The 24,389-nt window shown below is 35.5% G+C and overlaps 1 long non-coding RNA gene across 1 annotated transcript in view; it reads left to right on the top strand.

Moving 5' to 3' along the window:
• The window catches only part of LOC138698055 (uncharacterized), a 347,446-nt gene extending 323,524 nt beyond the window's left edge, over positions 1–23,922 (top strand). The window contains exon 4 of the long non-coding RNA XR_011331673.1: positions 23,808–23,922. This is a non-coding gene — a long non-coding RNA (uncharacterized lncRNA). The remainder of the gene's footprint in view (positions 1–23,807) is intronic.
• Positions 23,923–24,389: the final 467 nt, after the last annotated feature.

Below are 24,389 nucleotides of genomic sequence, written 5' to 3'. Positions count from 1 at the left end.
ATACCTCAATTTAAAACAGTCTCTCTGTCGTTCGGTGGCTCGGGAAGGAAGGAAGGAAAAGCAAGTAACATAGATGCCCAAGAGAATAGCCCCTCGCTTGCTGCGAGTTTAAAGTAACTTACATAATTGTTCCAAGGCGAAGTCGTGTAGCAGCCTTGCCACAACACATTACGAGACGCCAAGATGGAGGCGACGACGAAGAGGACGGAGACAATTTAAGGGGGCGCTCTCTTCCACGTCCTACACTCCACTCAGTTCGCTCCTTCCCACTGCAGGAAACCTTCATGACGACCAGCAGCTCTCGTATGGCCAGATTTTTTGAAATGTCATTTGTATTAGGCTACAAATTCTTCATGCGTTTAACTATTATTTGTAACATTTACTTTTTTTCCTTAATATGGGCCTATTTAAATTTTGTGGAGTTAGACCTGCATTTTTGTTTACAAAACAGGTCTATAAGCCATCGACGTCGTCTGCAGGGACGGACCGTCCTTATGTGTTACAGTTCTACAGCACAATGATAATAATTTTTGCTCAAATAATGTATTTGTAATACCATAGTATTTGATCTGTCATTTGACAATTTCCCCTGGTTATGTTTATGACGCGTTATAGAGTGTTTAGTCTTCGCTCTTCGCTCTTTGGTGTCTCAGGGTGTTCGTTGTGCTACTCAGAACTCCACATGAGAATGTAGACAATTATGCGCATGTGCGAAGCTGAAATCACGGCTGTGATTGGCTATTTTTACGCGGGAAAGCTTCAGCACGAAACAGCTCGGAAATCGCAAAAGTAAAGCGTAACAAAAGAATGCTTGTTTGTGGAAGAACTCGGAACTATTTACAATGTATTTGGTAATTCAAGTATCCGACTGCTGCTGCCATCTACCTGTATGAGGTTCCTCCTGAATCAGCCAGCAAGCGACGGGAAATGGAATCCTATAAAATTGAAGCCAAGGAAGTATGTGGCCGTATAATTCAGGAAGCTACTCATCGTTTCCAGTCTTTAAGCTACCTAGACGCAACAAAATCGTTAAACAGCAACATTTTTGACAATTTTTCACATAATTTTCCTGAACGCAAACTTGAAGTTGCTGTCAACAGGTAGGTATACTGTACTGAACAAGAGAGTGTTAAAGACATAATTTGGACTTCTATACGGAAGACCCGACTTCCGAAATATAGATGGCTATTCAATTTTTACAGTACATAGACTCCAACAATTTACAGGATTCATTCTGTGAAGTAACGAAGTTGTTAAATATTTTGGTTACAACACCAATGACCACTGCTGAGCCAGAAAGATGTTTTTCTTGCTTAAAACGCATAAAAACGTTTTTAAGGAACACTATGTCCCATAATCGTCTCACTGCTCTTGCAATACTGTCAATAGAAAAGAATATGGTGTCCAAGATGGAGGAGTTTAACATCAGGGTAATTGACAAGTTCTGCAGTAGGAAGGAACCTCGTATGGACTTCATATTTCGTCACTAGGCGAGTCTCAAATTGCGATAAATACATATAGGCCTAAGTGTATACAGTAGGCCGATATAGAGATTGTAGCACACTCATTATTTTGACCACCAGCCGCTACTGGTCGTCTGGTGTTAACGAGCGACCGAGATTGCGGTCGGGCGTAGTTTGGATTCCCTCTTGGACTGATTACATGACTAAGGATATTTCCGGCTTTCGTTGAAACTGTAAAGCTAATGGTCACGTGCATCAACATTGGTTAAAATGTAATAACCATGGTTTAAGAAACCACGGTTAAAAGTAACCATGGTTAAATTGTAATTTCTGTGCATCATTCATAATCACCTGTTACTTAAACATGATTAGCTGGTACCTCATTTAATCAGGGTAAAGTCTGTGATGATACACTGTTTCTACAAAATGACCAAAGGAAAGCATCCATAACTCTGCAAAGATAATAGTCAACGTCTAAAAACTACTGCGCTTACTCCGTTCTACAACGAAATGAACGTATCCTATATTTTCGCGTTGCATTTGTTTGCCTTTGGGCGCTGTTATGTTTCTTTGTTTTTCAGTGCTGTTAGGTTAGAATTGTACAAAATGGAAAATTAAAAGCGAAAATGATTAGGCTATATCCCAAGTGGGTCTGAAGTATTGATAGATTTCATTATTAGCAGGGAAAGGATTTATATGTAAATACATATTTACTTATAAAGCTAATATAATTTATATTTTGCATTATCTTTATGTTTCACAATGTGTAGGGTTGAAAAATCCTACTTTCATTTTCCATATTTTTCCATATTTTAGAGTTTAGTACATATTTTCGTTCATTTCCATATATTTTCCATATTTCATATAAAACAGTCCATATTATATTAGGTTTAACAATAAAACAAAACAAAATTCCATTAACTTTTAAAAATACATTTCAACAATAGAGATTTAAACACATGTTCAGTAATCCCTTTAACATCAGAGTTATTTGAAAATTAGCAGTCCTATCAACAATGGGAAAGTAAGTTACAAAACTGCATTAATTTAATTTAAAATTTTTAACAGACTTCAGTTGTGCAGCTCAACAGTTAAATGCCAGTCAGAGTACACATAGGTTCAGTTTTGTAAATCATACTATAAAGACGGTAAATATGCCAAAAGTACGTCATTCAGTCAATTTAAAATCAAAACTAACAAGTTACATTTCAGAATTTAAAGAAGATGGTTTATCAACTGGCAATAAAATATTATTTTGTAATTTGTGTCAGTGTGCAGTATCATCTACACAAAAGTTCCTGGTGCAACAACACATTACAACTAGTAAACATCAGGCCAACAAACAACTAAATTCCAAGCAGAGACAATTGTTTTTAACACAACCAACAACATCGAATGTAAGATCTGAGTTTAACATCGACCTGTGCCGTTCTCTCATCTCTGCTGATATTCCTCTCTACAAACTAAAGAATAAGGTCTTCAGGGAATTCCTTGAAAAATATACTCAACATACAATCCCGGATGAGTCAACACTTAGGAAGACGTATGCTCCATCCATCTACGATGAGACAATACAGAAGATAAGAGATGAAATTAAAGATAGTTCAATTTGGGTTTCCATTGATGAGACTCCCGACAAAGAAGGTAGACTTGTTGGTAATGTAGTTATCGGTTTGTTAAGTGAACAATATTCTGAACGAATTCTTTTACATTGTGATGTTCTAGAAAAGTGCAATAACAAAACTATAGTTAAACTGTTCAACGAAGCTATGGGTATCCTGTGGCCAAAGGGTATTATGTACGATAATGTGTTATTCTTTATTAGCGATGCTGCCCCTTATATGGTCAAAGCTGGACAAGCATTATCTGTTGTATATCCTAAATTGACTCATTTTACTTGTGTGGCGCATGCATTTCATCGTGTGGCAGAAGTGGTCAGAGACAATTTCCCTAAAGTAGATTTGTTGATTTCATCAGTGAAAAAAGTATTTCTCAAAGCTCCCAGTAGAGTTAACGTGTTGAAAGAAATGTACCCTGAAATTCCATTGCCACCAAAGCCAATTTTAACTAGATGGGGTACATGGCTAGAAGCAGTTGAATATTATGCCGAACATATAGACTCTATTAACAATGTTCTCCTTGCATTGGACTCTGAAGATGCAGTCTCAATTGATACTGCGAAAACAGTTACCTGTGACATAAGTGTGAAGAATGACTTAGCTCACATTCAGCATACATTTTCATGCATCATAAAAACGCTCAAAAGTCTCCAAAATAGGCACCTTTCACTATCTGAAAGTTTTGAAATTATAAATAGTACTGTGGAACAACTGAATCGTGGCAGAGGTAAAGTTGCAGATGCAGTAAGAGCTAAGGTGGACACTGTACTTTCAAAAAACCCTGGATATGAAGAACTACAAAAGGTTGTTGCTGTGATGAGTGGTGAATCAACAGTGAAGATTAACTTGGACTTATCCCCAGCAGACATTGTGAAATTGAATTATGTACCAGTTACTTCTTGTGACGTCGAACGCTCTTTTAGTCAGTATAAATCTATCCTCAGAGACAATAGAAGAAGATTCACTTTTCAGCACTTGAAAGAAATGTTTGTAACCTATTGTTATGGTAACAGACAATAAAAATTGTGTTTTGTTGAAACTACATTGGAAGATAAGGTACGTCCATTATATTTTTTGTTTAGTTTGATTAAAATGTACCAATATTTAACGTACATAGTCATTTTTTTATAATTTTAAGTCCATATTTAATTCCATATTTTGGTAAAAATCCATATTTAATTCCATATTTTGGTAAAAATAACTACATATATATTTACATATTTCATATATTTTTAGTCCATATAAATCCGTTCCCTGATTATTAGATTTAAATATGGGTAATCCTTAATATGTTATATTAAAATAACAACAAGATGGAATATTCATAAAGGAAATGGACTGTGTATAGGCCTACAATCCAGAGCTCCAATTAAGTTATACCAGGGAAGTATGCAATATCCTAAGATCCATCATAACCTCTCTGCGTTCAGAAAAAAAAATTGCCTACTGAAAATGTCAGTTGCATAGAATCTTAATGTAAAAACCGATTCAGGGAAGAAACAGGATTGTTTGTGGGTTATTTCAAGTGATCCATTTGTTGCAGCAGAAATTACACGATATATTTTGATAAACGAAATCCCTTCTGAAATTTTCTGTTACCTAATTCCTCGTAAGAATTCTCTTTCCACTAATAAAACTACACCTCACCAACATCCCTTTTCAAGTACAATACTAATTGTCTTCGAAGTAATCAGCTGTAGATCTAGCCACCATTTTGTTTTACTAAGTCTTTTAATCACTGGTTAGCTCCTTTAACCGCTCAAATATGGCAGGTTAGAGATTGCCGTGGTTAAACTCCTGTTTAAGTAATAACCGAGGTCGATGCGCCATAAAAATGATTAACTAGGGATTTGGTAGTAATTTTAACCAGTGGGTACACTAATCCACGTTGATGCAAGTGGCCGTAAGGGTAATACCAGGCTAATTTTCGGACTTGCCACCAAAATATGCATATCTTCCTACAGTAGTCCATCGACGCTAGTTCACTGAGTAGCTGATATGGCGTCGTTAACCCTAGACGGACCAAGGGAGTGTCAATTTATGTCCACACTTTTTGAGAACTATTACTATTATAATATAGAACATGTTCAGACCATGGTATTCTCATTTTGTGTCAGAAATAGTATAAAGTTTATGATCCAATAAAGACAATCAAGTTTTTTTGGTTGAAAACCTAATTATATGGACCAAATTTTGAAGTGGTTACAAAATAACCCTCCCTTGGTCCAACTTGTAACAATTTTTTTTTTCGAAATTATAAATGTATTTTACAACAAAAAAAGTTAATCCATGGCGCTACAGCCCATGAAGGGCCAAGATCAACCAAGTGGCTGCTGGCCTCACGCCCACATGCCGAAGCAGAGGTGGACGATCATCCAACCAGAATGGAGGTATCATGTGGTTAGCAGGATGATCCCCTCAGCCGTTATAACTGGTTTGTGAAACTGGATTTTAGTTACTTATCGTAGCTCCCTAAGTGCATCACGATGCTGGGTGGGCACCGGTCCATACACTGACCGAAATTTAATGAGAAAATTTCTTCCCCCATGAGAACTCGAAACTAGCGCCATTCCGTAACGCGAGTCCTAGGCACGATGCCTTAGACCACGACGCCACGGCGCGGAACTATGTTACAACAATGGACTTATTGTAACAATAGACGTATCTGAAAACCAACATTGTATTACGAGGCGCGTCCATAAAATAACTTTCCCACTCGTTCCACAGCTAGCAAACCATATGTTGCGCGAAGCGACTGCGTGTGATAGCGTAATCCTGGCATGGCGCATGCAGTAGCGGAACTTCCCGAGTGCTCTCAGTAACTTTGTTTCAGTGGTTGAAGATGGACGCTCCTATTCCAGCTCCCGCTGCATGTAAAGTGCGATCAACGATAAAGTTTTTGAATGCACAGGGCATAGCGCCAATTGAAATTGATCGTCAGCTGTGCCAGGTCATGAGCAAGCAGATGGTGCGTCGCTGCTGTAGACAATTTTCAGCAGGACGCCAAAATGTACACGACGAGGAGCGCAGTGGGAGGCCGACCATCATTACAGACAACCTTGTGGAGCAACGCACCATCTGCTTGCTCATGACGTTAGTCCCATAGACCTGGCACAGCTGACGATAAATTTCAATCGGCGCTATGCCCTGTTCATTCAGAAACTTTTTCACTGATAGCACTTCACACGCGTCGGGAACTGGAATAGGAGCGTCCATCTTCAACCAATGAAACGAAGCTACTGAGAGCACTCGGGAAGTTCTGCTAGCGCATGCGCCATGCGCTTCGCGCAACATATGGTTTGCTAACTGTGGGACGAGTGGGAAAGTTACTTTATGGACGCGCCTCGTACATTGTTGGCATTGCTGCATGGATTGAAAACTCATTTTATAAAGAGTGTTATTCTATCTCTGACCGTGGTATGATTCAGAAATATGAACAGATAATTATATAATATGGAAAGTGAATCAGAAGCAGTTTTAGAACATCACGAGGAAGAAAGTTAAGATATTTTTATGAGTGTGTTAGTGAAACTGAAGATGAAGTTCATCAGATTGAAGACATGGACTGTGATTATGATAATGGTGATATTGATGATGACGCAGAACCCAATTTTACTATATGCACTTCAAGTGACAGTGAAACTGATAGGAATATTAGTGATAATAACGATAGTACAAGTGTAAGAATTATGAAGTATGTGACTAAAAGTGGAAGGGTTTATGTACCTAATCCGCCTCTTCCCGTCGCTGCAAATATAATACGTGGAAAGCCTCGACTGCCATAAACTGGTAAAGTAACCACAATACGAGAATCTTTTGGAAAGTTCTTTACTGATGAAGTTGTGTCTAAAATTGTGCAACACACAAACGAGGAAACAGAGAGAAGGAGTGTCGAAAAAACAAGTCCAACTGAAATCCTCGCATTCATAGGTAGTTTCATTTTGATGGGCACAAATAACTACAACAACCTAGATTACCATGACTTAAGGTCCCAAGAACTTGGAAGGTCAGTATACATAGCCAGCATGAGTCGGAACAGATTTCGTGATCTTCTGTCATCAGATTTGATGATAAGAACACAAGGCAGGTTGGAGGTCTAATGACAAATTTGCTCCTTTACGAGAAACATTTCAACTTTTGAATGACATATTTCCGAAGTACTGTACAGCTGGCAAAAACACTACCATAGATGAAATTCTTACCCTGTTTTGAGGCAGATGACCATTTAATGTCTTTTTGAAAGAAAAACCGGGTAAATATGGGATCCTCATCAGACATCTTGCTGACTGTGACTATTGATATGTTCATTGTATTGTATGGAAGTTTATGCTGACAAACAAGAAGGAACAACTCCTGAATCAAGTGGCCCTAGAGAAGTTGTCAAAAGGCTTGTTGCTCCAATAGAAGAATACAGGTCCGAATGTGACTACTGACCGTTTCTATACATCGGTCGAACTTGCTGAAGATCTGTACGAGTGTAAAATGACTTTAGTTGGTACCATGAAAAATAATCCCAAACATATTCCTGAAGAACTGAAACCATAACTGCAAGAGAATTGCACTCAAGAAAGTTCGCATTCACTGACCCTGCATCTGGAAAATCACCTGTTACGTTAGTGCCGTATATTCCCAAACCTAAGAAGAACCTAATCATGCTGTCATCACATAAAGATGCCAAAGTTTCTGAAGATGAAAAAAAAAACAGATATAAATTTATTCTATAAATCAACCAAAGACTCTGTTGACACCGTAGATCATATGGCCAGGATGTATACTACTAAGAGAAGTACCCATTATTGGCCACTATCAGTATTTTACACCCTAATTCATATTTCATGCATAAAAACTTATACACTATACATTATGACTTTCCCAGACTGGTACAAAAAGAAAACAAACAGGCGGCGCTTTTATCCACAGAAACTGGGGTTACAACTAATCAAACCAAACGTGGAACATCGTGCTGCAACCATAATTGGACTGCAGACCAATATCATTATGTCAATGGAAGCCACCCTCAAGAAGAAAGTCACCAAAACAACCCAGGATGAGCAGCAGCCATCAGGGAAAGGGAGGTGCCATACATGTAGCAAACAGTGTAGCATCAAGAGTGAAAAACTAAACAAATGATAAAAAACAACCATTGTTTGTGGAAAATGCAACTTGAATGTGTGTGGAAAACACAGTCAAAAGACAAACATACGCTGTGAGTGTGTGAATGAGGTGGATGAATATAAATGGAGATGTAAATGATGTATAAGAATTTGTTCAGATATTAACTTTCAATAATTAATTTAATTTCACAATTTTCAAGATATAAAAAATATTTGTTTCTTAAAATGAATTATTTCTTACTTAAATCACTTAATAAAGAAATAAAACTTACGCAAAAATTGTAAATATAACCATAAAGGTAAAATATATTGGTGGACATTAATTAACCCTCCCTTGGTCCAGCGTGTTACCATAAAAGCTTGGTCCATCTAGGGTTAATTAACCTATTAAAAAGAACAGAACTTTGTTAGATAATTCTGGTGGTAAGGTTATAATAAGGTAAGGGTGTAAGAGAAGTAAAACCCTGAATATAAAACCCGGGAGGACGACTCTAATGAGTTTAGAGAGGCAAACATCTAAAGATAGGATACCCAGGCAGAAAATTTCTCTTCATCCTCCACGATGTAGGTAACTTTTGGGCTGGTACGTGTAAACGTATTTACTCAGAATCTCCATATGAATTATATAAAAAGTTAAATCATTGAATTTAGTCGAAATACTTCAAAACAGTGCTTCCCAACCTGCGGTCCGCGGACTCCCGATTCGAATGGGGCCCACGAAAACAAGGTAGATATTAGAAACAATTTTAATTAAACTTAACTTTATCATATTCTCTGAGTTCAACAGGAATGAAATAGCCTGATGCACTTCTCTATTTATCTAAATTCAATTTTTATAGTCCAACTTTAATAGTGTTGATGCAACAATAAAAAAATTGAATTTGTGGTCTCGCTTACTTGTCAATCGAAAATTTGATTAATTTCCCACTCTAACAAATGATAAACTCTTGTCCGATATCGTTGGAAATAAAAAGAACGTCTTGACTCATTAGCATTAAAATTAAGGAACTATTTTGCATCCTGCAATTGGAAACACAATTGGATTAAAAAACCCTTGGTGGCGACAAAAAATAGTTTGTCCGTCAATGAAGAAGAGAAGTTGTCAGAACTGTTGTCCTCTGAATCGGACATAAAAATTGTGTTTCCTAAACTTGATTGCATGCATGGTCATGTACTGGATGTTTTCAGAATTGCAGAACAACACTTAGGACTTAATGTCATTTGCATCAACACATTTGTGTCCAAAATAAATGTTACGTTTTGATCCTATTGAGGAACAAATGTGGAAATAGCATATATAAATAAATTAATGTTGAGCTAAATTTGCGACTTAAGAGTAGGCCTACCAATAATTAAATCAGACTTCTCAAAACTGACAGATGTAAGACAATATCAGCCATTCCATTAACAACTTATGGTAAGTCTGACTAATTTCATTTTTTCCTCAGAAAAAAGTGATAGAACGTAAAATATTTTACTACTTTTATAAGTTATTTTCAGATTATATTTAAAAATTAAAACTAAAGTTCAATATTAAAACTAAAGTTCAATTTATTAAGGGTACTTAATTCACTACATTATGCAAATATTTAGTGAGTAGAACATGTTTATGAGCCTAAACTATCAAAAATATTTCATGAGGTTCGCCAAAATGAAGTATGAACTTTAAGGGGTTCGTGACACTGGAAAGATTGGGAATCACTGCTTTAAAACCAAAAACGTCTTTGAGGTAAGGAATACTAAAAACAGTTACCTACTACAACACATAGAGAGGATAGAAAACATATTTACACAACTCGCATTATCATATAAAGCTTAGGGAAATTGGGATTTGAGACATTCAAAATCAAGTTTTTCCGGCTTTGTCCCTCAACCCATTACAAACAAATGCTAGGTAACTTTTGGCGCTGGACCTCGGACTCATTTCGCTGGTATTATCACCTTCATTTCACTCATACTCCAGATAACCATCGCAGTTTATAAAGTGTCGTAAAATAAACTAATTTAAAAAATCCATCCCTAATCTGGATACTTAATATAAAAGAGGTAGAGACGTAGACTGTCTTAACAAATGAGCGTCTATCTTCTTCTGTGTTTCTGTAGTGATAATGAGAATCAAGTTTGCATTTTATTTTAATGGGTTCTGTTTTTATTTTAAATCTGTGCCCAAGTGTGCATTAAATATTATAATGGTACTTCATAACTTGTGATATTAGTCATATTACACAAGTAAGCACGAGGGAATTATGTATAAAATGTCTTAGTACTTCAAACCTTGTGTCGTAACTCCTAGCACATCTACCAATGTTGTAAGAAGACAAGAGGACAGAGGTCTTGCTTTTATGGAATCTGATTTCACACAGTATTGAGAACCATAACACAAGCCAGAACTTCCCTGATTGACAGCGCATGTCTTGTTTCCGATCACCTGTGAACACTGTATTCGACGAAAAGAAATAATAGACGTTGAGACTTTGCGTTGTTACGTAATACCGCCTCTTACTCAAGCGCGAATGAGCCTTATTCTCTAACACACATAATTATATCTTCTGCATACAAACGGCACAGAAATACTGTTCGGTTCCGGAATCTGTAGCGTTGTTCACGGAGGTCTCCTTATTGTGCGGGGAAAAAGCGAGGATTTGTGTTTGAGATATCATGTCATAAACCTAACTTCGTTAATCACTGTCAGTGGAGCAACTGCCCTAATAGGGCCAGTGTCTAACAACCGACATTTAGTCTCATGTCCACTTGTGGTAGCAGTGGTCGACAATAATAAAAACAGTAAAATGAACTGTTTATATTTGCTTATTCGCGTGTCTGTCTGTCATATGGTTTTAATAAAGAACTAAACATTTATTTAAAGCAATTTTATGGGCAACAGAAGATCATTCTCACAATAAATAAAACGCATCTAGATTCTATGAACTTTCTGTTTCATGCTATATTTTACATCCAAAATGTAAAAGCCAATGCTCATTATTTTTCTCTTATTTATATAGTTTTGAATATTAAATTGAACTTTTTAAAAGAAATGGATATATTTTATCAAAGCGAAAATGAGTTTACAAGTAAATAATATGACAGTTACTAAAGGATTGAAATTTGAATATTTACAACTGAAAATAAGTTAATATTGAAATATATAACATATATTTCAGACCTGATGTTTAAACTTTCACCCATTTAAAAAATGATTTTAGGTTGTTTTGTTTCCATGTAATACCGTTATGCCAGATTGTAGAAATTAATTATGAATATATATATATATATATATATATATATATATATATATACTCGTATATATAATATGAATGAACAAATAAATGAATGGAAGAATAAAATAATTAACAAATAAATAAAATATAAATACATAATAAGTAAATAAATAAATACATAATTAATTATGTGTGTGTTTCCAAAGCCTCCCCACTTTACTTGCGTGATTCGGGTTCCGCATACTGCGGATAGATGGCAGAACTGTGACCCATTTTCAATTTGCACACCACTTCGGCGGGCCACGTTGTGCATGATGTGTATCTGTGTGAAGAGTTATTCGTGTATTAGGGTGAGTGTATGTTAAGTGTTCGTGTAAATGTAGTGTAGGAAATGAGTGAGGATGATGATGGTGAGGAAGGGAGAAGAGAAACCCGGTGCCGGCACGTAGCCTACTCCTGTCGAATAGCACCAAGGGGGCCGCCAGACTTAACGTCCCCATCCGACGGACGAATCACTATCAACAGTGACATATGCCTTTCCTTCATATGCACTGCGGAGAGATTTGGGATTTAAGAACACAGGCATATTTGGTGCACAATTTAGTGATTAGAAGTTGTGCACCGCCATTTCTACTAATAAAATAATTGTGGAAATTACAATAATACACTAAAGCACGATAAAAACAAAACTTTTCATAACTGATAACTTCTTGTATCGTCTTGGTACGATGAATAGGAACCTGAACTGTGTGTTTACTGTCATTGAATGTCATTGAGCTATGTATACCCCATACGCAACCACATTGTTGCGGGTTGCTTGGTGACTTTAGGTAACAAAACGCAGGACTCTAGTCATAATACATAAGAGGTGATCCTAATTATTTTTTTAAATTGTTTTCAAACTTACGATATACTTCAGCGAGTTACCAGGGAGCTTTTTTATTTGTTCAGAAAAGATCTTATTTTGTTGGTTATACAGATATTTCTGCATTCTTTATCACTAGTTTATTCATTGATAATGTTTTGTTTTCTAAGTCTGACTTCAGCGCTCCAAAAATTTAAGTGATAGTCGCACAATTATAAAACAGTGTCCTATTGAATATGTGGTAGTACCTCCCAGCTAAGTTCAGTAAGGTTTCTTACGTGATTTTTACGTAATGAAGACGGTCGTTGCCACAAAGGAGGTTGATGCCATTAGACAATTTTCCACGTCTTCTGAACCTTATGGCTTCTTTTCCTTCGCCTTTCAAAATACTACTACAGTATTCTGCATCCATTGTTTATTTATCTAAGAGAAAATAGATTAATATCGGCCCTTTTATGTCCCAAAAACTGTTGCTCTTGCCGTTCAAGAAGACAAGACTAGTTGAACTCTGTTTTCAACATTTCCAACGCTATAACCAAGACGAAAATATGAGTAAGTTTCTAGATATATTTATGATAATCGATTAAACTATTATATGCTAGTACATTCCAGAAACCAAGATTACGACCAAAAAGTGGAAACATTCAGATTCGTAGCCCCTAGGAAAGGTTAAATAAAATCACCTAAGCGAATTACTTTCTAAAGATTGTAGAAATTTTCGGTGTCGCTACTTCCTGAAGTATCCTTTACTAACTCAAATGCTCCCTATCTTTGTTACTGCCGTCCTCTGCGGTATGATGATCACAGTACTAGCCGTTAGATCTCATGTTTGTGGATTCATACTAGGCCGAAGCAATGAATTTTAAAGGGCGATGAAATATTTAGCAAGAAATTATTCCGAAGGGAAGTAGAGCTGGGAGAGTCCTGTACCATTTACAAGTAAATATGTCTCTGGTACCACTATCAATACCACTATCATTAACACTACTACTACTACTACTATTACTACTACTACTACTACTTTTACTACTACTGCTGCTACTGCTACTACCACCACTACTGATACTGCTACAACTGCTACTGCTACTACTACTACTACTACTACTACTACTACTACTACTACTACTACTACTACTACTACTACTACTACTACTACCGCTACTACTACTACTACTACTACTACCACTACCATTACCACCACTACTGCTACTACTACCACCACTATTACCACCACTATCGCTACTACTACAACCACTACCACTATCAATACCACTATCATTAACACTACTACTACTACTACTACTACTACTACTACTACTACTACTACTACTAACAACAAGCTGTTATACTCCGACTTACGTTACTAATAAAATATTGTTTCACAACTTACCTTTAAATGGCCTGCTTTCACAGTGCTGATAGTCACTTGAAAAGTTAGTGATATATTTCTAGAATTTAATTGTGAAACACAGATACAGGCCCGGCCATCTATTGGAGAACTACCGCAACTGACTGTGTGTGTTCCCTTCTATCGAGAGGAAAGAGAAATAGAGGGAAATGCTGAAAAGTAAAAACACGTAGGAATGTCAAAAGGCACTACTGATTAATAATGGAATTCTAAGCGCATTTCTTTCTTTTGAATCTTACCGTATTTAGATTAACAAATTTTTACTTAGTGACCGTTTTAATTAAATGGTGAGATTTATAATGGGGAACTATTACCATTGAAGGACACTTAACCACATTAACATATTATCTGTTATTATATTCATTCGACAATTGGATCGAAATATTGAGAAACCATACATGTCTAGAAAACGAAACTTTTCAGGAGATACAATAAACATCTCAGGTCTTAGATTTGTGCTCTTATTATTTTTTCTTAACACTTTAGCTAAAATCAATGTTGATGGAAATATGTGGGGTTTCTCTTCATAATATCTTGAGTCTACATGTTTAGAATACGAAATCATATATAGCTCAATTTCGTTAAAAAAAAAAAAAAAAAAGAAGTGGGGTTTCTCAATACTGTGATTCAATTGACGAGGTCTACAGGTAACGAGCTAAACTGTGTTCAGAGGCTACTCCTAGACGTTCGTTCAACTCCCACGTGGGCCGATTATCTGGCTGTTTTCGAGGTTTTCTCCAACTACAGGCTCACTACCAGACAATTCCTTGACGTCCTCTGACTCATCTCTCTAAATACTATCTAGCTATCATCAATTATATTGCCACTAGATAACTGCGTAATTGATAGTTAGCCTTAAAGCCTTGGTTTTTCTGAACCGACGCATACGACGTGCGAGGTGCGAGGCCCGCCTCGCACAAATTCGGACTACATGAGAGATAGTGAGTAGTTTCTATGGCTGCGAGATGCGCAGACCTCGCATCTCGCAGTTATAGAAACCACGCACTATCTCTCGTGAAGTCTGGATTTGTGCGAGGCGGGCCTCGCACCCCGCATGCGTCTGTTCAGAAAAACCAAGGCTTTATACTACAGATTAACAGACTAAAGAACTCTGGTCAATATCGACTCGCAAATATAGAATATATTAACGGACACACAGACATATTAAGTCTCATCATTTGATTATCGTACAAGGCTTTACTTCCTTTTTCGGAGTCCAGTCTATAAAAGTTTCTCCAAAGATGGTTTTCTGAGCAGTGAACTCCGCTCCCAGCAAAGCGTTTCGGCAGTATAAGAAAACATGTTGCGTTCTTTTAGTGAATTCCTTGGTGTTATTAAGAAGGAGCAAATTATAACAAAGTCTTATTCAGGGGCAGGAAAGTAGATGCAGCATACGTGGAAGTAATATTCTGCACTCGAGAATTTCAGAAATGGTAATGTTGTTCAACGTGTTTACATTCCCAGAGTAGCTGAAAAATGTTCCACACGTACTGCAATATTTCGCACCAGCAGGGGAGTCAATATTTCAGCTTAACCTTTGTTTAACATTCATGGGTTCTCAGACTGGTCTACCAAATTGAGGGATAAGGTCCATATTACTCAGTTTTTTAACCTCTATGAATATTAAGTTATTCTATTCACTGTTTCATTAGCTTATACGTGGGGTAGAAAAATATTGTGATCTAGCTAAACATCGAATGAACTAAATAGACTATTTTAAGGATCATAAAAATCGTGGAAAAAATGTTCACAGTATCTGTCTGTTCTTCTTTTCTTATCTGTCTATCCATCTCTTTGCATATTACGTGTTTTGTGATGTTGTTGGCTGGTATTTATTTTTATTCAGTCGTTTGGAGTTACACCAGGAAGCAGATATCCATTTGAAATGCCTTAATTTTAACCCAAAGAACAACTGCGGACCTGATATCGAAAAGTGTTCTTTGGCATAGCGTATATAATTATGTCTGTCTTTGTTTTTCTGTGTAGTACAGCGATTTCTCCTAAACTTTCATTGTTCGGATTTTGTTCATACTCTGTATCTCCCAATCAATTTATCCGGAAAGAATGTACATGGAATGTACAGGATTTTCAAGAGTAATTAAAATTGAATGAGAGAATTTTGGACATAAATCTCAGACCGTCAAGTATTATACATATTTAGAAAGGAATATTTTTATCAACAGTATTCTCACTAGAGAAAGTCAAAACTCGAGTGGGATTTAATTGACTATTACACGATTGGAAGACAGTGTATAAAGATTAGAAGTAACGAAATACTCCAATACAATAAAATATTAATTAACTTACGAAAATACAACTGTCTTCAAATGTATTATTATACCATCTCAACATTACAAATATTACGCTAGATGGCAGTAGTGTGTTAAGATTAGTTGTTTTCTTGTTATCAGTTGTGCCAACTATGGAATTTTTATTGAACTCTGTGGACTGTTATTAGTCAAGAAGTTTTTGTTGAGTCAGTTTCATTTTTATTAAAACAGTAGCATTCCACTTCAATTATCCGGATCCCAGTAATCAACGTCACTTGACAGATGATTTTCAATAAACCTCAGTATTAAACAATCTCTGATACGTGACTATTCATAATATCATATAGCAGAAACTATAACATAACCTAAATAATATAAACAAGTGTTAGAAAAGTTTTAATTAGGGATGATGAAGTAAACAAGAAAAGTTTTAATTAAGGAGATGAAATAAAAAATAAACATGAATAATTTTAAAAGGAACAATTATTGAAAGTACAATTTTCAAATGTGAATGTTTTAATGGTTGGTAGTTCAGTTGATGTTATATTGGACGTGTGCGTAAAAGAAGTGGAACTCGTTGATTACTACATGGTGTATTCCTCAACTTATTCAGGATTTCCGAATGGTGCTTTTAGAAATAGGGTTTAAAGGAAGATGCATAGCTATGACCAGTGATCTTTATTAATTATTGTTCTTGAATGTCAATTCGAGTCATAACTGTATTTGAAACTGCTGTGCATCGACTGGAGTGGTTTGTAATTTTCTGTTTTTTTGGCGTCCAGACCAGTGCAGTTTGAAATGTTGGCAAACAAAGAAACAAATGCTATAGTAGTGATAATAACAAAGAAATACTAGGGAAGCGATAAAATTAAACAAATGCTAGGGACGCGATAAAATTGTGCGATAAGCAGCCATGAATGATTGAAAGACGTCGTTTCGTACCGTTTTATTGGTCAAAAGTAGTATGACGTAGTAAAAGTATAATAGTCAAATCAAAATATTTTTGCTATTATTGTTTTGCGATTTATGGCTTCATTGAAGTAATTTTAAAATAATACCATCTGAAAGAGCACATTTTTATATAATATTTAATTTGTTTTACACAGAAGCATTATGGTTATGGTTACTATGCTAACAATTTTATTGTTGATAACCTACATTATGTTATTCCCTGTATTATTGAAGCAGTTTTATTGATGAAATAAAAATAAAACAATGTGTTCTTAACAGTAAATGATCTTTTTATGTATCTGACATGTCTATGTTCTCTGAATTTCATTTCTATTCTACTTACTATTGGCTGAAAAATAGGTGGCCGATATGAATGAGTTTCGTTAAGTGTGCATATCCCTTGTTGTGTACAGACCGATTATTTAGTCCTGACAGCTCAGCGACGCGAAAGAGGGGAAGTAATAGTAGTAGTGGGGAGATTCCGGAGTAGAGATATGGATGAGTGGATGGTAAAGGACTGCAGTACAGCTAAACTATACTGAAAACACAACGCCATACCGCATGCTTGATATCCGATCGCTCTGACTGCAGGCGACAGACTAACCTGAACATCCCTTGGCGTAACTTAATGGACTCGCCTGACCTAGGCGCACATTGCCGGCGACTGTCAGGACTAAATAATCGTACTGTACGTTTTTTGTCAACAAAATACTGTAAGTCATGATTGGGATCTCAGTTATTTATTATTCAATTATATATTATTTCATTTTACAGAATCCAAACGTTCAACGGCTGCGGGTATGAAACATGACTTCAACTATGGCTTAAAACTTTACAACAAATTAATTTCTCAGTACCCTGTTTTAGCTAACATAAGTATGATTAATTAAACTGAGAGTTAAAGAAATTATTAAGGGAACTTAACATAGGGTTAGATAATTAATTGCTAAATATTAGTCTTATATTATTATACTTGTGAATATTGGTTATAAACATTTTCAATTGTGATTGTTCTTTATCATATTATAGGCTCTTGTTTTTGTAATCTGTGCTATTTTATTGCTTATATTAATTTGTTTATTTTGTCTTCTTCTTTCTGCTTATCTACAGTGCAGCTTTGAACTCCCGCACGAGCGTTTGCTCATACGGAGGTAAATTCTTTAATTTGTATTTCTGTTTTATGCATATAATAGTTTTTTAATGTTTCTTTGTAATGTACATAAATTGTAGCTAAAAATCCCTCATTTTCTGTAAGAATATCTTGTTTTATTTATTTCATCAATAAAAATGCTTCCATAATACAGGGACTAACAAATTGTCAACAGCAGAATCGTTACTATAGTTAACGTAACAAAAATGCTTCTGTATGAAACTATCCTCTTTTATAATATTAAGAAACTATTTAGTGATATTGAAAATGTTTTCATAACTCGCACAATAGTCACAAAAATATTTTTTTTTTTCGATAAAAGTATTTATTTTTAAACACAAAGTTTGACGTACTGTATCTGGCCCTAACTTCCGCACTCAATTTTAATTGTAATTATGCGTTACTTTTGAAACACCTTGTATCATTAAAAATGGGTCTTTATTTGAAATTAAAACACACAGTAGCGAATTAGGCCAAAAGGAATTAAACTAATTTAGTCGTAATTTTATTGGCTTAATCCATGTAACACAAAATGTAAAAATGAAACGGTACACTTCGTAAGGAATGAAGAAGAGAACGTTAAACAAGTAAGCGAATTAGATAAGTAAACGTATACTTAAAAATTTACCTAAATAATAAATAAGAATAAATTAGAGGTAAGGTAGGCAACAATTAACTGAATAAGCAAACGTACAGTTAAAGAAGTTAGGAATGAACAATAGAAAGTTGGGCATGAACAAGAGTAAGTTAGTCGAGTATTAGAAAAGTGAACGGATGCTTAAAAACAAACTAATTAATAATTAAGAGTAAATTAGAAGAGTAAGCAAATTAACAAAGAGTCAGAAATGTAATTGGACAATTATTGAATTGAAAATTTAAAAAATGAATTACATTACACTAAAATTTATCATTTCCAACAATATTACACCTTCATTTTACTCTCATAATGCTCCTTTGAGCCGAAGTTTAAAAACGAATTGAACAGATAATGTGGCATATCCATTAGGGATAACTGCTGGTCTATGAGAGTTGTATTCGAGTGTACCTTGCTGTCGAAATTTTCGTTGTGTTACGGGAACAAAAAATAGCAGCGTTAAAGGGTTCTTTGTCACTGCACAGTTGGCTGCTCAGATAAGGTTTGAAGATGATCTATTAGTGCAATATCTCAGGGCGGACATGTGGAGTGCTCCAAAATAATGCAGACCCGCTTCCATTTTCATAATTTATAACCGTCACAAAATTGTCAATTCTGTGAAATACTGCCATCATTATTCAGCAATCTATTTTGAAAGCGAAGAGTATACTGTATTCTTAGGTGATTCTTAGCACTGAATTTCCCACTTCGATATTCATACCCACTTTGCGGTATTTGCTTCATGTGTTTCAAATTTAGCAAGAAATGCTTTCCTATCTGAATTTCAAAATCCTGCCACTTTAATCTTCCCATTTCACGTTATCTCGATTAGAAAAGTAATGAACAGATACAAAATTATGAATGTAATTCTTTATTATTTTAAAGTCTAGATACAAAATCATGAATGTAATTCTTTATTATTTTAAAGTCTTTGTATTTTGGAAAAAAGTTCATGGCAGAAGGAGATATCAGATGATACAAACATTAAGATATGAGAATCGTATTCGGAGACTAAGATGATGTTGGAAAAGAAGAAAGAGTGAAGAGTACTGAGTTTGCAGTGAAGGACCTATCCTTCGGAAGAAAATTATAAATGAACGTATAAATAGCTTATGCATTTCACAACAATTTGTTCCTTCATTGTATTGATAATTCATTCATTCATTCATTCATAGTGTTTTCTGCCAAGGGACAGATATTTCACTGCAAACCCAGAATTTTCCAATTCTTCCTATTTTATGTCTTCCTATTTGTCTCCTCACATGATCCATAAGCCTATATCTTAATGTTTGTATCATCTGATATCTGCTTCTACTCCGAACTCTTTTCCAGTTCACCATTCCTGTGAATCCTTCAGTAAGCAGTGGCCCAACCAATTTCTTTTCCTCTTCCTGATCAGTTTCAGCATCATTCTCACTTCACTCACTCTTTCCAACACAGCTTCATTTTTTATTCTGTCTGTCCACTTCACTCGTCCCATTCTTCTCCATATCCACATTTCAAATGATTCTATTCGTTTCTCTTCACTTCGTCGTAGTGTCCATGTTTCTGCCCCATACAGTGCCACACTCCACACAAAGCACTTCACTAGTCTCTTCCTTAGTTCTTTTTCCAGAGATCCGCAGAAGATGCTCCTTTCTATTAAAAGCTTCCTTTGCCATTGCTATCCTCCTTTTGACTTCCTGGCAGCAGCTCATGTTACAGTTTATAGTACACCTCAAGTATTTGAAGCTGTCCACTTGCTCTACTGCCCCATTTAGAATTCGCAAGTTTACCTTCTTTATTTTCCTTCCTTTGACCATGGTCTTCGTCTTATTTGCATCTATCTTCATTCCATACCTGCTCACAGCTACCATTTAGTTTCAATAGCATATCTCTCAGTATCATCTCCTCTTCTGCTAACAACGCCATATCATCATCAAATTTTAATCTTAACATGATAGTTTATAATTTACTTTATTGAACTGTTACTATTACTCAAAAGATTTACTTAAACGAAATCAGTTAATCGTTTTTTCTTTGTGGTCTCTTTTTGCCGTCAGCCTAAGCGTCAGGGTCTTTCAATCACTTTCTAAACTCATTTATTTTGGATCAGATGATGCACTTCCAGTAAACTCTTCCCTCTTCTCATAACCATCTTCTTAGTATCGAAAATCGTGTTCCATTTCTCGCCAATCTGTTCATATTAGTCCGCCCAGCAACTTCTGTAATTTCTGTGAATCATGAAGATCTCAGGTGGGTGATTAGCCTTACGCTGTAGGTCCCGTTACCTTGGGACAATTGATGTCCCAATATTTTTTGTCCTCTTTGGAGCCCCAATTAAATTCGTTCATGCGACTATATTTTGATGAAGGGATATTTTATTTTTTTTTTCTAACGGAGCTTTCATAATACCTGCGTCCTTATAAATTATCTAATTTAACATTTCGACTTGTGCAGAAAGAACAGAGATTACGAATTCTTTCTTTAAACTGAAAAATTCGTTAATGTGGTGTTCGTTATATTACAATTGACTGTATCATCATCATCATCATCATCATCATCACCATCACCATCACCATCACCATCATCATCATCATCATCACCATAATCATTTCTGCTATACACCCAGCCGTAGCTCTTCAAGCTGCTAGAGTGGTTCCAGCGGGACTGGAATTAAGTTTCCGGCGGATTATAATTTACGGAATTTGTGATGAAGAAAGCAACTACGGCACAGAATGTATCCGGATAATTCAGTTCCTCCGATGTCCAAATTCCATCATTACTGTTTCATTGTCTCTAAATATCCTATGTAATTCAGAATGAATGTTAAATAAAGAATTGTCATTGCCTTTATTCTGTTACCATAAGCATGTAAGGTTAATATACTAAATTTAAAAATAATAATTTAATAAGGACAGGAAATAGTTACATTTATAAACAAATTGTATTGTGTATAATACTGTACATGACATTTCATTCTATATACAATGAAAATAATCATGATAAAAGACGCTACAGTATCTTGTGATACATTAAAAAGGATGAAGATGTATTGAGAGAGAAGGGGAAATAATCTCTTATATGTCTGTAGCTTTATTTTGTCAAAGGCAACAACAAGGTTCTGTCCTCCCTCGTCGAGGATTGTCTTCCTGGTATGGACTATAATACAATCCAGAGACTGAAATATCACATTAATAAATCGCAGAGCATGGATGCAATATTCCTCAAGTGGTCTCCCCCTCACCCAATACTACAGGTTATAGGATGAAACTTGTTCTACGATGTAAAGAAAAGTGATTACTGGAGAGAGGATGAAAGATAGAGAGGCATTCTAAGCAAATTTACAATCTGATACAAAAATGATATAAATCCATTTCCCTAGATTGACAGATGTAACTAAATTTAGAGAAAAAAAGAAGTGAAGAATTTTATAACTATTTACCTACATAAAATTGAAGTGTCTTTGTAATAAAAATTACTCCCATAAAAATTCTCCATATTTAGCTTAGACTTTATTTATTAACCTATTTTAAAACGTATTATTTATTAATAATTTCAAGGAAAAATTGTTCCGGGTCCGGCCCCGGAACAATTTTTCCTTGAAATTATTCGAACCTGCTTTACAGGGAGCTACTACCTGAAAGCCAGATTTGTGTATTATTTATGGTATATTTATTTTTTGTTTGCTTCTTTACGGTAAATATAGGATCATTAATTTTACTTAATGAATGCTCGTGTAAAAAGTCCTGCAGATTTTAAAGAGTACTTACTTGACGGGTAATCTCTTTTCCCAATTCTCTTTTATCGTTTCTTAATTATTAATTCATGAGTAAATGACTGGCTTTAAGGATAGTAATGTGACGGTTTGTCAGCCCACTTGAGGTATGTGGATATAAAGGAAAAATTGAACCGGTGTCTGGTACGTTCCTGGGTAGCTCAGTCGCTAGAACGTTGGTGCGCTCAGCTAAACGTCTCGAGTTCGATACTAATTAAAATGTTAAACGGAATATCTATCAATCATCCAAGTGCATGTATCACGCCGTATGTTATATTTATTTACACTTACCCGACTATAATCTTGAATTGTAACCACAACGCAATAAAAATAACTGTTATGTATTAATATTAATATTGATATTAATTATTAGTATATTCAAATTTCACTACCTTCTCGATCGGCTCAGAAATCTAGAACAATTTTGATTTTATAAAATTTTACTGCTGTCAACGGCTGTTAGGCCTACTGCTGCCAAAGTAACAGTTAGAAAATTACTACCAGTTGTAGTATTTTTCAGTACCGAAATTCGAAACGAAGTGGGCAAAAGAAAATTCAACCTTCAAACTAGAAAATCACCATAATCCACTAGCATATGTATTAATGGGAGAAAAATGGTTATTTTTCACCCTAATGGCATTAAGTGAGCTGATCCGGACTGTACATAGATCCAATTTTTTCACTTAGGGGGTGGCGAGTGTTTGGAAAAGGGGAGGTTTGTGAAAATTGTTGGAATAGTTGATCCAAATTTGTTGATTATAAGATTAAATTACCTTAGGGATAACAGCGTAATCTTTTTTGAGCGTTATTATTGATAAATGGGTTTGCGACCTCGATGTTGGATTAAGATTTAATTTGGGTGCAGAATTTCAATTTGTTTAGGTCTGTTCGACCTTTAAAATCTTACATGATCTGAGTTCTTTTCATACTATTCTGTCCAAGGGCAGGTCTTTCACTGCAAACCCAGCATTCTACAGTCTTTCTATTTCTGCCTTCCTCTTAGTCTTTGCATATGATCCATAGGCCTATATCTTAATATCGTCTGTCATCAGATATCTTCTTCTGCCCCGAACTGTTCTCCCGTTCAATATTCCTTTCACTGCATCCTTCAGTAGGCAAATTCTTCTCAGCCAGTGATCCAATCAATTCTTTTTTCTCTTCCTAATCAGTTTCAGAATTATTCTGTCTTCACCCACTCTTTCCAATACAACTTCATTTCTTATTCTGTCTGTCCATTGTAATATGTGACAATGTGTAAAATATTCATTATGCAATACAATAAATTAGGCTACATAGAGAGGGAGTTCTTTATTTACTCTTTAATTTGCATATAGATTTATGTTGTCTTTCTTTTACAGGTACTGAGTTAATGGCATTTAACGATGGTACGCGACAGCGTGACTGAACAGTTCTTGTTTACCTCATGGTCGTAGATAAACTTTGTTCAACTTTAAAATCCAGAGAATAGTTTCAGAGAAGGTACGTAGGATATATTTTGTTTTCTGCAAACATATAGAATGTGAGTATAATTTATTGCATGGTGGCCGAGATTCTCCTTTCTAAGAATATTTAGTGGTTCACCGCTGGCTGATTTTTGTTCTTTTAAGAGTAAAAATAGAAATCAGATTTCTGAATTTCCATTAATTCTTCAACAGAAAATGAATGGTTGGAAATGAATGTTCTTTCTGTATTCTCCTTGTTCTCCTTGCTTCCTTTTGTTCGTATTGTCTTTCCCTCGTTTACCTTGTACAGTAGGGTTCCGATTATTCGATCTTCCGTGTTATCCGGATCGCTTTTTTTAATTATAGTAGTACCTATCCGTATATACAGTACTGAACAGTTTTTTAAAGTCGAATACATACTGTACTGCATTATGAGTAAAGACTCGTTTATTATGTACATGTGAATAATGTCTTTCTACATTATTGGGTCCCGACCTT

Source organism: Periplaneta americana, chromosome 4 (assembly GCF_040183065.1).
Source record: "Periplaneta americana isolate PAMFEO1 chromosome 4, P.americana_PAMFEO1_priV1, whole genome shotgun sequence".
NCBI lineage: Eukaryota > Metazoa > Arthropoda > Insecta > Blattodea > Blattidae > Periplaneta > Periplaneta americana.
This window is presented reverse-complemented; position numbering and strand designations above follow the sequence as displayed.